This window comes from Dermochelys coriacea, chromosome 4, assembly GCF_009764565.3.
Source record: "Dermochelys coriacea isolate rDerCor1 chromosome 4, rDerCor1.pri.v4, whole genome shotgun sequence".
NCBI classification, from domain to species: Eukaryota; Metazoa; Chordata; order Testudines; family Dermochelyidae; genus Dermochelys; species Dermochelys coriacea.
Genome location: NC_050071.1, coordinates 106,192,190 through 106,207,171, shown reverse-complemented (window position 1 = coordinate 106,207,171; position 14,982 = coordinate 106,192,190).

The window sequence follows — 14,982 nt, the reverse complement described above, 5'->3', positions numbered from 1 at the left end:
TTTCAGGGATTTCACTTTTCACATTGTGCCTTTTAATTTCTGTTTAACTAACTTCTTCATTTTTGTGTTGTTCTCCTTTCTGAAATGAAATGCTACCATGTTGGGTTGCTGTGGTATTTTCCCTGCCACAGGCATGTTAAATTTAATTATATTATGTTGTCATTATACCTATTGTCATGTGACATTTAGCAGTTAGGGCATGTAGCTGTTTCTTGTTTTTAGGATCTGATCCTGCATTTTTTATGCACACTGAGAACTTCCATCGACTTCAATGGGAGCTGCGGGCATGGTTAGCATGCAGAATCAGGGCCCTAAGTGTTCACTTTTAGATACTGCTTTTAAATTCACAAGGATTAATTGTTCACCACCTGACTTGTTTGACTGGCACATCCATTTTTTAAATGTGAAATCCAGTTGAGTACATACCAAATAGTAATTGTAAAATAAATATTCTATACAATACTTTAATATATAATAAAATGCCTTTTATCTAGAGTGGTTTATAAACACACACACACACACACACACACACACACACACACACACACTTACTTTACCACTTTATATGAAAGGCATCTCTCGGTCTTTTTTATTTCACTATTTTATTTATTATTTATTCATCTTTATTATTTATTTTCAAAGTATTCCCAAGTCTCAGTCAGTGACAGTATAGCCAAAGTTTCCATGGAAAATAGTAATAGGAGGGAACATTTTGTGTTAGGGGTGTTGTAACAATTATTATAAAAATATCTAGCCTAAAATTCCCCCACCTACACTCCTGATAACTTTGGCATCTTCTAAAAACCACAAGTTTACCTGAAGAAAATGACCCTCTTAATCTGCCCCCAACCAGATGATCTATGATGGACACACCCTGAAGGTCAGCTGATTGAGGCTTTATTAAAAGTGTTATGTGAGTTCCTGTGTCAAGAGACCTTCTTGGAGAACATTTCGCCAGCAAACCCTTCTGTGTTATCTGAGTCAGCTCAAATTCAAGCATTTTTCCTAACTGTACACTATGGTGCTAACAAGTGATGGTCACATAAACACCACCCTATACCGGAAACCTACTGACCACTATTCCTACCTACATGCCTCCAGCTTTCATCCAGACCACACCACATGATCCACTGTCTACAGCCAAGCTCTACAATACAACCGCATTTGCTCCAACCCCTCAGACAGAGACAAACACCTACAAGATCTCTATCAAGCATTCTTACAACTACAATACCCACCTGCTGAAGTGAAGAAACAGATTGACAGAGCCAGAAGAGTACCCAGAAGTCACTTACTACAGGACAGGCCCAACAAAGAAAAGAACAGAACCCCACTAGCCATCACCTTCAGCCCCCAACTAAAACCTCTCCAACGCATCATCAAGGATCTACAACCTATCCTGAAGGACAATCGATCACTCTCACAGATCTTGGGAGACAGGCCAGTCCTTGCTTACAGACAGCCCCCCAACCTGAAGCAAATACTCACCAGCAACCACACATCACACACCAGAACCACTAACCCAGGAACCTATCCTTGCAACAAAGCCCGTTGCCAACTCTGTCCACATATCTATTCAGGGGACACCATCACAGGACCTAATCACATCAGCCACACTATCAGAGGCTTGTTCACCTGCGCATCTACCAATGTGATATATGCCATCATGTGCCAGCAATGCCCCTCTGCCACGTACATTGGTCAAACTGGACAGTCTCTATGTAAAAGAATAAATGGACACAAATCAGACGTCAAGAATTATAACATTCAAAAACCAGTCGGAGAACACTTCAATCTCTCCGGTCACTCGATTACAGACCTGAGAGTGGCTATCCTTCAACAAAAAAACTTCAAAAACAGACTCCAAGGAGAGACTGCTGAATTGGAATTAATTCGCAAACTGGATACAATTAACTTAGGCTTGAATAGAGACTGGGAGTGGATTGGTCATTACACAAAGTAAAACTATTTCCCCATGTTTATTCCCCCGCCCACCCCCCCACTGTTCCTCAGACGTTCTTGTCAACTGACCACCTTGATTATCACTACAAAAGGTTCCCCCCACCTACCTCCTCCCCCGTTCTCCTGCTGGTATTAGCTCACCTTAAGTGATCACTCTGGTTACAGTGTGTATGGTAACACCCATTGTTTCATGTTCTCTGTGTATATAAATCTCCCCACTGTATTTTCCAATGAATGCATCTGATGAAGTGAGCTGTAGCTCACGAAAGCTTACGCTCATAAATTTGTTAGTCTCCAACTTGCCACAAGTACTCCTTTTCTTTTCACAGTATTATGGTAAAGGAAGAGAGAAAGAGAGAGAGCCATTTAGGCAATGTTCCACTCTGTTCTACAAGACTTAAGTGACTTAGGAAGCTAAGTCTTATTTTAAAGTGCCCTAAGCACTGACATTCCCAAGTCTCATTGACTTTCAAAGAGATTTAGCCTCCTAAGTGTATAAGACACATTTGAAAATGAAGCTTAGGAGCCTAAGTCAGGTGTTTCAATGCTGAGCAGACAAATATTTAGGGCTAGTCTACACTACCATGCTACATCAGTGTAGCAGCACTGATGCAGCTGTGCCAATGTAGCGCCTGGTGAAGATGCTCTATTCCAATGGGAGAGCACTCTCCTGTCAGCATAATTACTCCACCTCAACCAGAGGTGGAAGCTATGTTGGCAGGACAGCATCTCATATCAACATAGCGCGGTGTGGATATCGCTTTAAGTTGATGTAGCTTGCATAACTTAGGAGGGTGACTTTTTTACACCCCTGAGCAACATAAATTACATCAACTTAAGCAGCAGTGCAGACTTGCCCTTAATGTACCTTTAAAAAGTCTAGACCTTAGGGTTTTATAGGTCAAAACCAACATCTTAAAATCTATCCTGAAACCAATAGGGCAGATCATAGAACACCATTTAAAAGCTTCAGTTTCTGGATGGATTTAAGATTTAGTCTGATGTAAAGTGCACTGCCGTAATACAATTTAGAAGTGATGAAGGCATGGATGGCAATAGCAATGTATGCATCCAAAAGAAAGGATTACAACAAGTGATGAACTGCCAAAATCTTAACCACCGGTTTCTTATACAAAGTTCTTACTGAAGGGATGTGCCAAGAGGTGGAAGGGGTGGGGGGTGTAGTGGCAGGGAGGAGATTACACAGATGCAAAAGGGGATCATTGCAGGGTGTGCAGTGACAGGAAGGGAAGAGGCACAAGGGAGAATTGGACAGGAGGGGGTTGTTGCAAGGGGCTGGCAGGCGGGGGGGTGTATATGCCTGGGGTCTTTGCTTGGGGGTGAAGGCGGCAGAGAGGGGTTTGCACAAGGGAGGAGTGGGCAGGAGGGAGATGGCAGGCGGGGGGGGCATCCTGAGGTTGATGCAGAGGTGAAGAGTAGCAGCCGTGGTAGTCTGTATTCGCAAAAAGAAAAGGAGTACTTGTGGCACCTTAGAGACTAACAAATTTATTAGAGCATAAGCTTTCGTGAGCTACAGCTCACTTCATCGGATGCATTCAGTGGAAAATACAGTGGGGAGATTTATATACAGAGAACATGAAACAATGGGTGTTACCATACACGCTGTAAGGAGAGTGATCACTTAAGAAGAGCTATTGCCAGCGGGGGCGGGGGGTAAGAAAACTTTGTAGTGATAATCAAGGTGGGCCATTTCCAGCAGTTGACAAGAACGTCTGAGGAACAGTGAACTAGATGACAAAAGGCAACACACAACTGCAATACACTTGATAGCACCTAGATTAATGGATAGGTACTTTTCCATATGTGCATAAATCTAAATAAATAAATGGAGCAATGGTCCCAGATAATAGCCCCTGTATGTGCTGTGACTGACACATCCGGATCAGTCTCATGCAGTCCGGGCTGTCCGCTGCACCACTTTCTCACTCAGGTAACAAGGGCCACAATAAGGAGATGATTAAATTCTTCCAGAGTTGAGAAGGAAACCAACTGTCAACCCAGGCCTGAGCCTCCTCTTCTGGAATGACTGGCCAATTGACATAACTAGGAGACACTAGGCAGGAAAGGGAGACCTTCTCTTCCCTGTTTCTGTAGTCTACAGAATGTACCAGTTTTGCCAGATGAGCAGTTTGAGCATGTGCTAACCTGAGTCAGCAATTGGAAGATGCTGTGAAAAAGGGCATAGCACCTTTAAAATGTTATGGGTATAGCACCTTTAAAATGATATAGCACCTTTAAAATGTTCCTATTATTCACAAATCACTTTTGAAGCTGGTGTTTTATCATCCACAGTTTTTATTACTATGACCAGCTCTTAAGAGTCTCTAAATGTGCGTGAAAATAAGATTTGTGCTTACAGTTAGGTGGAAAAAAACATTCTAATTGGAACTAAGGTGTTGGGTGGAAATGTCCACTTATTGTACTGCAAATTGGCACAGAGGGCATTACCTGAATTAATGTCTGCTCATTTGGGAACATAAATAGATTTTTTTTAACAAGCACGTCATCCTAAAAATAGTGTAGGCCTAACTTGACATGAGTAACTTGACATAAATAAGAACTCATTTCTAAGTGGGCAAGATTGGGAAGGTAAATGGAAGATTACGTTGTAAAGAAGGGCATAGCATGCATTAGGCTGGAGTCAGCCTAGCTAAGATAAGAAAGAACACCTTGGTACTAGGGACAGGATAAATCTAGACTGTAGATCAGGTTATACATGAACAGCACATGGACAGAGCGTGCTGTGCAGGCATTGGTTCCTGAAAAGTAACTAAGCCAGTCACAAACAATGTGATGCCATGTATAATAAGGCATGCGGGCGTTAATAAAGGTATACATAAAAGAAAGTTGTCCTGTATAGCCTGGGATTTGTGATGTATGCTGCATCCATTCCCCATGTCTGAGCCTGGCCAGCCTGGGCATAGTGTTGTTATAGCTGTTACGGACCAGGATGAAGGCTGTCTTGTCCAGTAGTCAGAGCAGGAGTCAGACCTAGTGGGCAAAGCAGGTATCCAGGTTGGGAACAAAGCCAAAGTTCAGCACCAGAGTCATCTTCAATTGCCACAGCCAGGGGTCATGCCAGAGTCAAAACCAGGAATCAAAGCTTATCAGAGCCAAGGTCAGATACCAAATGCCAGAGCCAAGGGTCAAGCCAGAGTCAGGAGACAAGGGTTGGAGCCAGGACTGGTAACTGATAATTGGAGGTGAAGTGTCAGGGCAGAAACTGTGGGAGAGACACAAACCAAGCATAAAGCAGGAGCATGGTGGAAACAGGCATGAAGGCATGGGCCATTGACAAGGTTAGGTGAAGGCGGCAGGCACACACGGAGTCCAACACAGGCATCACTCAAAATCAGCTTGTTGCTTGGACAAACTTCCTGTGCCTCTCTCTAGCTTAAATAGTGGGGCTGGACCAACTGAGTGAGCTGAGCAATCCTCCAATCAGGGCTCCTGTGGTAGTGTGTTGGCTGAGGCTATAGTTCTACTATCTTCTCAGCCCGCCCCATTTCAGCAGACGTTGGGTGAAGGCCAGAATGCAGCAGCTTTCTGGGGTGGCCCAGCCCTGGGTTGAAGACCTGGGACATCACAGATGCCAAATAAAGGTACCTAACTGATGAATTATTCAGAGGGTCTCAGGGGATCCCAACAAATAGTAAATACAGGCCCATCATTTTGGGTATCTAGGTCAAGGGTTTTGTTCTTTAAATGAGTACGTAAAACACCCAGAACCCAATACCATCACATGTGAAAGTAAGTTAACCTTTAAAACTTTGCATACACGATTTTTATTGCAAGACTATTATCCTATGTTCAGGTTAAGGTGACCAGCTGTCCCAACACTACAAAGTGTTTCAAATAATAACTCTACTATGTTCATGCCCCAACACCCATTAAAGCTTTTGTTTTCTTCAAATGCAGCCAAATCTCCTTCAGACTCCTTTAAGATTCCTCTTAAAATTCAATAATACCTTTAAATGAGGGACAATGTCACAGCATTTAAGGCCATAAGGAATCACCAGATCATCTACTTTGACCACCTGTATGTCAAAAGCAACACCATCCAGCACCTGCACACTAAACCCAACAACCAAAAATAGACCAAAGTATTACAGGCCCCTACTCCTTCTCTCCCCACCCCCCAATTTTTTCCCACTTAGAGTTTGCAAAAAAAATAAAATAAAATAAAATAAAATAAAGCATTACCCTAACTTGTGCTTCTTTTGAAAGCCAACTTCTAGATTAGGGTCTCACAAAAAGGAAACAATAAGGATTTATCTTCCCACAAAGACAGAGCATTCCCTCTGTGATCATCAGGTTCCCTGGTTCAGTGTACAACTGAACAACCTATAAACACTGCCGCTAGCTTTCTGTGCTGAAGAGAGTAGGCTGCTTCCAGCACTGCTCTTCCTACCCTTCACTAGACTGGGAAAAGGAGGTGTGATGCGAGAGGCAGTACTGATCCACATTTCACCTTCCTTTCTCTTTACAGGAGCAGAAGGAGGCAGAGCTAGTCTTTCTCCCCTCAGCACAAAGAGCCAATGACAGCCATGTTTGCAGACTCTTCAGCTGCACTGAACTAGGAGGTCCTATCCATGCTATGGGTGAGACTGCAGAACTGGGGCTGTAATGGGAGGAGAGAGAGGAGTTTACAATGGCAGTGTTGGGAGCTAAGTGTTGGACAGGGAACACAACCAGGACTAGTGGACAAGAATGATAAAGGTGGGTTCATGAGAAGGGGACAGACTTGGAGCTGTAGGGAAAGCAGGAGAGGATTTATCTGGGGCAGGAGGAGTGAACTGGGGAGGGGGAATGAGGAGCAGAGCAAGATGTTAAGTGGGATGGGGAAGGAGATTTTTGGAGGTGAGAAACCAGGAGACAGAAGCAGACACTGATAGGGGTAAGAAGCTAGTTAAGACATGGTGAAGGAGGGATAACATAACAGAAAGAAAGGAGAGAAAGGAAACAGTGGAGGTAGAGGGAAGGAAAGGAATTCTGGGATATATGGAAAGAGAAAGAGACACAACACAACAGAAGGAAAGAAAAAGTGATGTGGAAGAATGGAAAGTAAAAAGGGGTAGGCTGAAGGTACCAACAGATGTAGCAAATGAAACTTTTAAGAACTATATCACTGAGCTGAGTGTCAAAATATTGCAATGAAATAATGTAAATGTTAGTGTAAGTGTCCACACACACACACATACAGAGTCCAGATTGTGGGGGATTTGCCTGCACTGGTAGAATTCATCCCTGCTTCCAGATACTGCCGTGCTAAATAGTCCTTCCAGAGCTGATGTTTATCCCTAGATCTTAGATTATTCAGAAAAAGTGATTGATTTATTCATTTTGCCTTTGGAACAGACCAAACTGCACAAAAGAGACTAAAAACTAAACATGCAGGGAATACATCTGAACCCCTTTACAAAAAATTTATTCCCTTCTGTGTGGCCATTTCCACACATACCTTAAGTTCACCATCACCTTAGGCTATATTCTAGGCTGGTCAAAAGATGTCATCTGGGTCATTGTGCAGCTGTCAAAGAAATCCTATCAGAACTTGAATCTGCACACCAGCACCAGCAAAGACTGGAGGGGACAGGGATAAAAATGTATCAGTATTTGGCAGAGAGGCATCTTCCAAAATTTAGTGAGGGGTCCCTAGAATCACGTAGTGTGGGTGCCACTGTTATAGAGGTCATTAAATGATGATTCAGGGGCAGCATTAGCTATATTTGAAAAGCCACTGACTTTCAATAATACAGTACTGTAAATTCCCATCTTTCATACTGAGTGAAATGGAAAAATCCTTTTGATACTTTGTAGGTAACAGCCTGGCAATTTTCTTTACATACTGTGATTGCTTCATGGGAAGGAAATGTCATTTGCATTACATTTTAGTGGGGATTTCATGTTATTATGTTAGTGTGCTTCATTTCACTAGCATCTGCGCTTCAACAGTGCACAACTTGGTTGACTTGATTCACATGTTAAAATGTGCATGCAGCCTTTTCTGCTTCATTGTGCATTCTGCCCATGTAATGCACAAAATGATGAAATGCACAAAAGTCATACAGCAGCAATTCCAGATTAAAACATTGTCTTGTCTTTAAAGTCTTCGTCAAAATCCCTATCAGTCAATATGATCTGCTTTATTTTTATTTTATCCATCAATCCATTATCAATACGATCTCCTATTCAAGTAGCACAAATTATTTTAGGGATTATATTTATCCAAACAACAGTCCTATATTACACGTCTTAATTCTGTTCCATTCCCATTTCTGGTATAGAATCATAGAATCATAGAATATCAGGGTTGGAAGGGACCCCAGAAGGTCATCTAGTCCAACCCCCTGCTCAAAGCAGGACCAAGTCCCAGTTAAATCATCCTAGCCAGGGCTTTGTCAAGCCTGACCTTAAAAACCTCTAAGGAAGGAGATTCTACCACCTCCCTAGGTAACGCATTCCAGTGTTTCACCACCCTCTTAGTGAAAAAGTTTTTCCTAATATCCAATCTAAACCTCCCCCATTGCAACTTGAGACCATTACTCCTCGTTCTGTCATCTGCTACCATTGAGAACAGTCTAGAGCCATCCTCTTTGAAACCCCCTTTCAGGTAGTTGAAAGCAGCTATCAAATCCCCCCTCATTCTTCTCTTCTGCAGACTAAACAATCCCAGCTCCCTCAGCCTCTCCTCATAAGTCATGTGCTCTAGACCCCTAATCATTTTTGTTGCCCTTCGCTGTACTCTTTCCAATTTATCCACATCCTTCTTGTAGTGTGGGGCCCAAAACTGGACACAGTACTCCAGATGAGGCCTCACCAGTGTCGAATAGAGGGGAACGATCACGTCCCTCGATCTGCTCGCTATGCCCCTACTTATACATCCCAAAATGCCATTGGCCTTCTTGGCAACAAGGGCACACTGCTGACTCATATCCAGCTTCTCGTCCACTGTCACCCCTAGGTCCTTTTCCGCAGAACTGCTGCCGAGCCATTCGGTCCCTAGTCTGTAGCGGTGCATTGGATTCTTCCATCCTAAGTGCAGGACCCTGCACTTATCCTTATTGAACCTCATTAGATTTCTTTTGGCCCAATCTTCCAATTTGTCTAGGTCCTTCTGTATCCTATCCCTCCCCTCCAGCGTATCTACCACTCCTCCCAGTTTAGTATCATCCGCAAATTTGCTGAGAGTGCAATCCACACCATCCTCCAGATCATTTATGAAGATATTGAACAAAACGGGCCCCAGGACCGACCCCTGGGGCACTCCACTTGACACCGGCTGCCAACTAGACATGGAGCCATTGATCACTACCCGTTGAGCCCGACAATCTAGCCAGCTTTCTACCCACCTTATAGTGCATTCATCCAGCCCATACTTCCTTAACTTGCTGACAAGAATGCTGTGGGAGACCGTGTCAAAAGCTTTGCTAAAGTCAAGAAACAATACATCCACTGCTTTCCCTTCATCCACAGAACCAGTAATCTCATCATAAAAGGCGATTAGATTAGTCAGGCATGACCTTCCCTTGGTGAATCCATGCTGACTGTTCCTGATCACTTTCCTCTCCTCTAAGTGCTTCAGGATTGATTCTTTGAGGACCTGCTCCATGATTTTTCCAGGGACTGAGGTGAGGCTGACCGGCCTGTAGTTCCCAGGATCCTCCTTCTTCCCTTTTTTAAAGATGGGCACTACATTAGCCTTTTTCCAGTCATCCGGGACTTCCCCCGTTCGCCACGAGTTTTCAAAGATAATGGCCAAGGGCTCTGCAATCACAGCCGCCAATTCCCTCAGCACTCTCGGATGCAATTCGTCCGGCCCCATGGACTTGTGCACGTCCAGCTTTTCTAAATAGTCCCTAACCACCTCTATCTCTACAGAGGGCTGGCCATCTCTTCCCCATTTTGTGATGCCCAGCACAGCAGTCTGGGAGCTGACCTTGTTAGTGAAAACAGAGGCAAAAAAAGCATTGAGTACATTAGCTTTTTCCACATCCTCTGTCACTAGCTTGCCTCCCTCATTCAGTAAGGGGCCCACACTTTCCTTGGCTTTCTTCTTGTTGCCAACATACCTGAAGAAACCCTTCTTGTTACTCTTGACATCTCTTGCTAGCTGCAGCTCCAGGTGCGATTTGGCCCTCCTGATATCTTTCCTACATGCCCGAGCAATATTTTTATACTCTTCCCTGGTCATATGTCCAACCTTCCACTTCTTGTAAGCTTCTTTTTTATGTTTAAGATCCGCTAGGATTTCACCATTAAGCCAAGCTGGTCGCCTGCCATATTTACTATTCTTTCGACTCATCGGGATGGTTTGTCCCTGTAACCTCAACAGGGATTCCTTGAAATACAGCCAGCTCTCCTGGACTCCCTTCCCTTTCATGTTAGTCCCCCAGGGGATCCTGGCCATCTGTTCCCTGAGGGAGTCAAAGTCTGCTTTCCTGAAGTCCAGGGTCCGTATCCTGCTGCTTACCTTTCTTCCCTGCGTCAGGATCCTGAACTCAACCAACTCATGGTCACTGCCTCCCAGATTCCCATCCACTTTTGCTTCCCCCACTAATTCTACCCGGTTTGTGAGCAGCAGGTCAAGAAAAGCGCTCCCCCTAGTTGGCTCCCCTAGCACTTGCACCAGGAAATTGTCCCCTACGCTTTCCAAAAACTTCCTGGATTGTCTATGCACCGCTGTATTGCTCTCCCAGCAGATATCAGGAAAATTAAAGTCACCCATGAGAATCAGGGCATGCGATCTAGTAGCTTCCGTGAGTTGCCGGAAGAAAGCCTCATCCACCTCATCCCCCTGGTCCGGTGGTCTATAGCAGACTCCCACCATGACATCACTCTTGTTGCACACACTTCTAAACTTAATCCAGAGACACTCAGGTTTTTCCACAGTTTCGTACCGGAGCTCTGAGCAGTCATACTGCTCCCTTACATACAGTGCTACTCCCCCACCTTTTCTGCCCTGCCTGTCCTTCCTGAACAGTTTATAACCATCCATGACTGTACTCCAGTCATGTGAGTTATCCCACCAAGTCTCTGTTATTCCAATCACGTCATAATTCCTTGACATCACCAGGACCTCCAGTTCTCCCTGCTTGTTTCCAAGGCTTTGTGCATTTGTATATAAGCACTTGAGATAACCTGTTGATCGCCCCTCATTCCCAGTATGAGGCAGGAGCCCTCCCCTCACAGACATTCCTGCCTGTGCTTCCTCCCGGTATCCCGCTTTCCCACTTACCTCAGGGCTTTGGTCTCCTTCCCCCGGTGAACCTAGTTTAAAGCCCTCCTCACTAGGTTAGCCAGCCTGCTGGCAAAGATGTTCTTCCCTCTCTTCGTAAGATGGAGCCCGTCTCTGCCCAGACTCCTCCTTCATGGAACACCATCCCATGGTCAAAGAATCCAAAGCCTTCTCTCCGACACCACCTGCGTAGCCATTCGTTGACCTCCACGATTCGACGGTCCCTACCCAGGCCTTTTCCTTCCACGGGGAGGATGGACGAGAACACCACTTGCGCCTCCAACTCCTTTATCCTTCTTCCCAGAGCCACGTAGTCCGCAGTGATCCGCTCAAGGTCATTCTTGGCAGTATCATTGGTGCCCACGTGGAGAAGCAGGAAGGGGTAGCGATCCGAGGGCTTGATGAGTCTCGGCAGTCTCTCCGTCACATCACGAATCTTAGCCCCTGGCAAGCAGCAGACTTCTCGGTTTTCCCGGTCAGGGCGGCAGATAGATGACTCAGTCCCCCGGAGGAGAGAGTCCCCGACCACCACCACCCGCCTTCTCCTCTTGGGAGTGGTGGTCGTGGAACCCCCAACCTCAGGACATCGCATCTCATGCCTCCCAACCAGCGGAGTCTCCTTCTGCTTTCTCCCCCCAGACATATCATCTGGTCCACTCTCCGCATTGGTACCTGTGGAGAGAACATGAAAGCGGTTAGTTACCTGTGTCTGTGTTACTGGAACCCGGACATTCCGCTTACCTCTTCTGGAGGTCACATGTTGCCAAGCTTCTTCACTGGCCTCTTGGCCCCTCTGTGCAACCTGCTCTATATCTTTAGAGCTTTGTGCCCCTAGAAGGCTATCCTGAGTTTGGTCCAGAAAATCCTCAGTCTCTCGTATACAACGCAGGGTCGTTACCTGTTGCTCCAGACCTTCAATCTTTTCTTCCAATATGGAGACCAGCTTGCACTTTGTACAGACAAAGTCGCTTCTGTCCTGTGGAAGAAAGACAAACATGGCACATCCAGTGCAGGTCACAACAGCTGAACCCCCCCCTTCCATATCACCTACCTACTATGAGCTTCCTCAGAGACGTTGGCAAGATGTAAGCCTCACTGGGCTCACTCCAGGCGAACTCCCAGGCAAACTCCTGCTGTGAGCTGCTCTGCTGTCCCCGCTGCTCAGCTGGTTCGCGAGGCTCTGGCTATTTTTAAACAGCCAGGCTTCCCTGACGCAAACACACAGACACCCTAATGCCCGCCCCCTGCAGGCTAGCAGCCAATCAGACACTCACTCAGGCTCTCTCCCTGCCCTCCCAGCAAACACACGCTCGGATACTTCCTCAGCAAGCAAACACACACTCGGATACTTACCAGTCCCAGGCAAACTCCTGCTGTGAGCTGCTCTGCTGTCCCCGCTGCTCCGCTGCCGCTCAGCTGGTTCGCGAGGCTCTGGCTATTTTTAAACAGCCAGGCTTCTTGCCAGTATCTTCTTGCCTGGGTCATACTGAGCAGTTGACTTTTCAGCCTTCAGCTCAGTTATACTGCTCAGAGTAGAATCCTCAGTTTGTGCTCCTTTAAATTCTTTCATCTAACAGGAGGTGGTTGTGCTGTAAATATTACCTGTACTTCCTCTCCCATTACTCTTTGGGCACCTGGGAAAGCAAAGTTTCAATCCTTTCTGGGTTTGCTTGCAAGAGCTGTGACAGGGCTGGAATGCTCTTGTGAAACTCATCCCTCAGTATTCCCTGCTCTTCATGAAAGACAACCAGCTCTGATGTTGGCTTTTCCAGGCAGATACCAGATGCTTGAATTCAAATATGCTGATTCTGATATCCTGTGATGTTTAGCTTTATCTAACTCATTTTAGATAGTTAAGTGGAGGGTATAACACAGATGGTTCCTAAATGCCCTGTTTTAGTGCTAGGACCTCTACTCTGCATCAAGTGCAGAGGACCGATCACTTCTGCCTGTATTAGTGTTTCTGACCCCATAAAAAGAAAAGGAGTACTTGTGGCACCTTAGAGACTAACAAATTTATTTGAGCATAAGCTTTCGTGGCTGCATTGGATGCATTTGGTGGAAAATACAGTGGGGAGATTTATATACACACACAGAGAACATGAAACAATGGGTTTCATCATACACACTGTAAGGAAAGTGAACACTTAAGATAAGCTATTACCAGTGGGGGGGGGGAGGAGGAAAACTTTTTATGGTGATAATCAAGGTGGGCCATTTCCAGCAGTTAACAAGAATGTCTGAGGAACAGTGGGGGGTGGGGTGGGGGAGAGAAATAACATGGGGAAATAGTTTTACTTTGTGTAATGACTCATCCATTCCCAGTCTCTATTCAAGCCTAAGTTAATTGTATCCAGTTTGCAAATTAATTCCAATTCAGCAGTCTCTCCTTGGAGTCTGTTTTTGAAGCTTTTTTGTTGAAGGATAGCCACTCTCAGGTCTGTAATTGAGTGACCGGAGAGATTGAAGTGTTCTCCGACTGGTTTTTGAATGTTATAATTCTTGACATCTGATTTGTGTCCATTTATTCTTTTAGAATCTGAATGGAGTATTTTTAGTGTCCAAAAAAACCCCAAGGTTGGTCGGTGCTCATCTTGTTTATTCTCAAGCCTCCACAGGAAATTTAGTGTGGGGGCTTGGGGGATATTAGGGGGAGTAGGAACTCCAAGTGGTCCTTTCCCTGAGTTTGTCTAAATCACTTGGTGGTGGCAGCATTACCTAATCCAAGGTACAAAGGGAGAATTTGTGCCTTGGGGAAGTTTTTAACCTAAGCTGGTAGAAATAAGCTTAGAGGGTCTTTCATGCGGGGCCCCACGTCTGTACCCTAGACTTCAGAGTGGGGAGGGAACCCTGACGAGGGGTAAACAATGAGGTGACAAAATTGCAGATGATACAAAACTACTCAAGATAGTTAAGTCCAAAGGAGATCGCAAAGAGTTACAAAGGGATCTCACAAAAATGGGTGACTGGGCAACAAAATGGCAGATGAAATGCAATGCTGATAAATGCAAAGTAATGCACATTGGAAAACATAATCCCAATTATACAATATCAAATGTTGGGGTCTAAATAAGCTGTTACCACTCAAGAGAGAGAGATCTTGGAGTCATTGTGGATAGTTCTCTGAAAACATCCACTCAATGTGTGGTGGCAGTCAAAAAATCAAACAGAATGTTGGGAATTATTAAGAAAAGAATAGATAAGAAGACAGAAAATATCATATTGCCTCTATATCAGGTCTGGGTGGCCAAACTGTGGCTTTGGAGCCATATGCAGCTCTTCAGAAGTTAATCTGTGGCTCCTTGTATAGGCACCGACTCTGGGGCTGGAGCTACAAGTGCCAACTTTCCAATGTGCCGGAGGGGCTCACTGCTCACTAGCTCTGGCACAGATGCCAAAAGATGCATCCGATGAAGTGAGCTTTGGCTCACGAAAGCTTATGCTCAAATAAATTTGTTAGTCCATAAGGTGCCACAAGTACTCTTTTTCTTTTTGCGGATACAGACTAACATAGTTGCTACTCTGAAACCTGTCATTATACAAGGCACTGAATTTAGCCGTATGGAGTGCAAATCTATCAACTTCATGAAAAAACTTGTATAGATACAGACAGACATCATCTTCCTTTGCAAATGCAAACAGATGGACATCATACCAAAAGGACTGAAGGTAAAAAATCCATTACAATCTACATACGACACAGACTATGCTGACAGATTGTGCATACACTCTCAAAGAAACTGCGGAATCACCTGATCAAC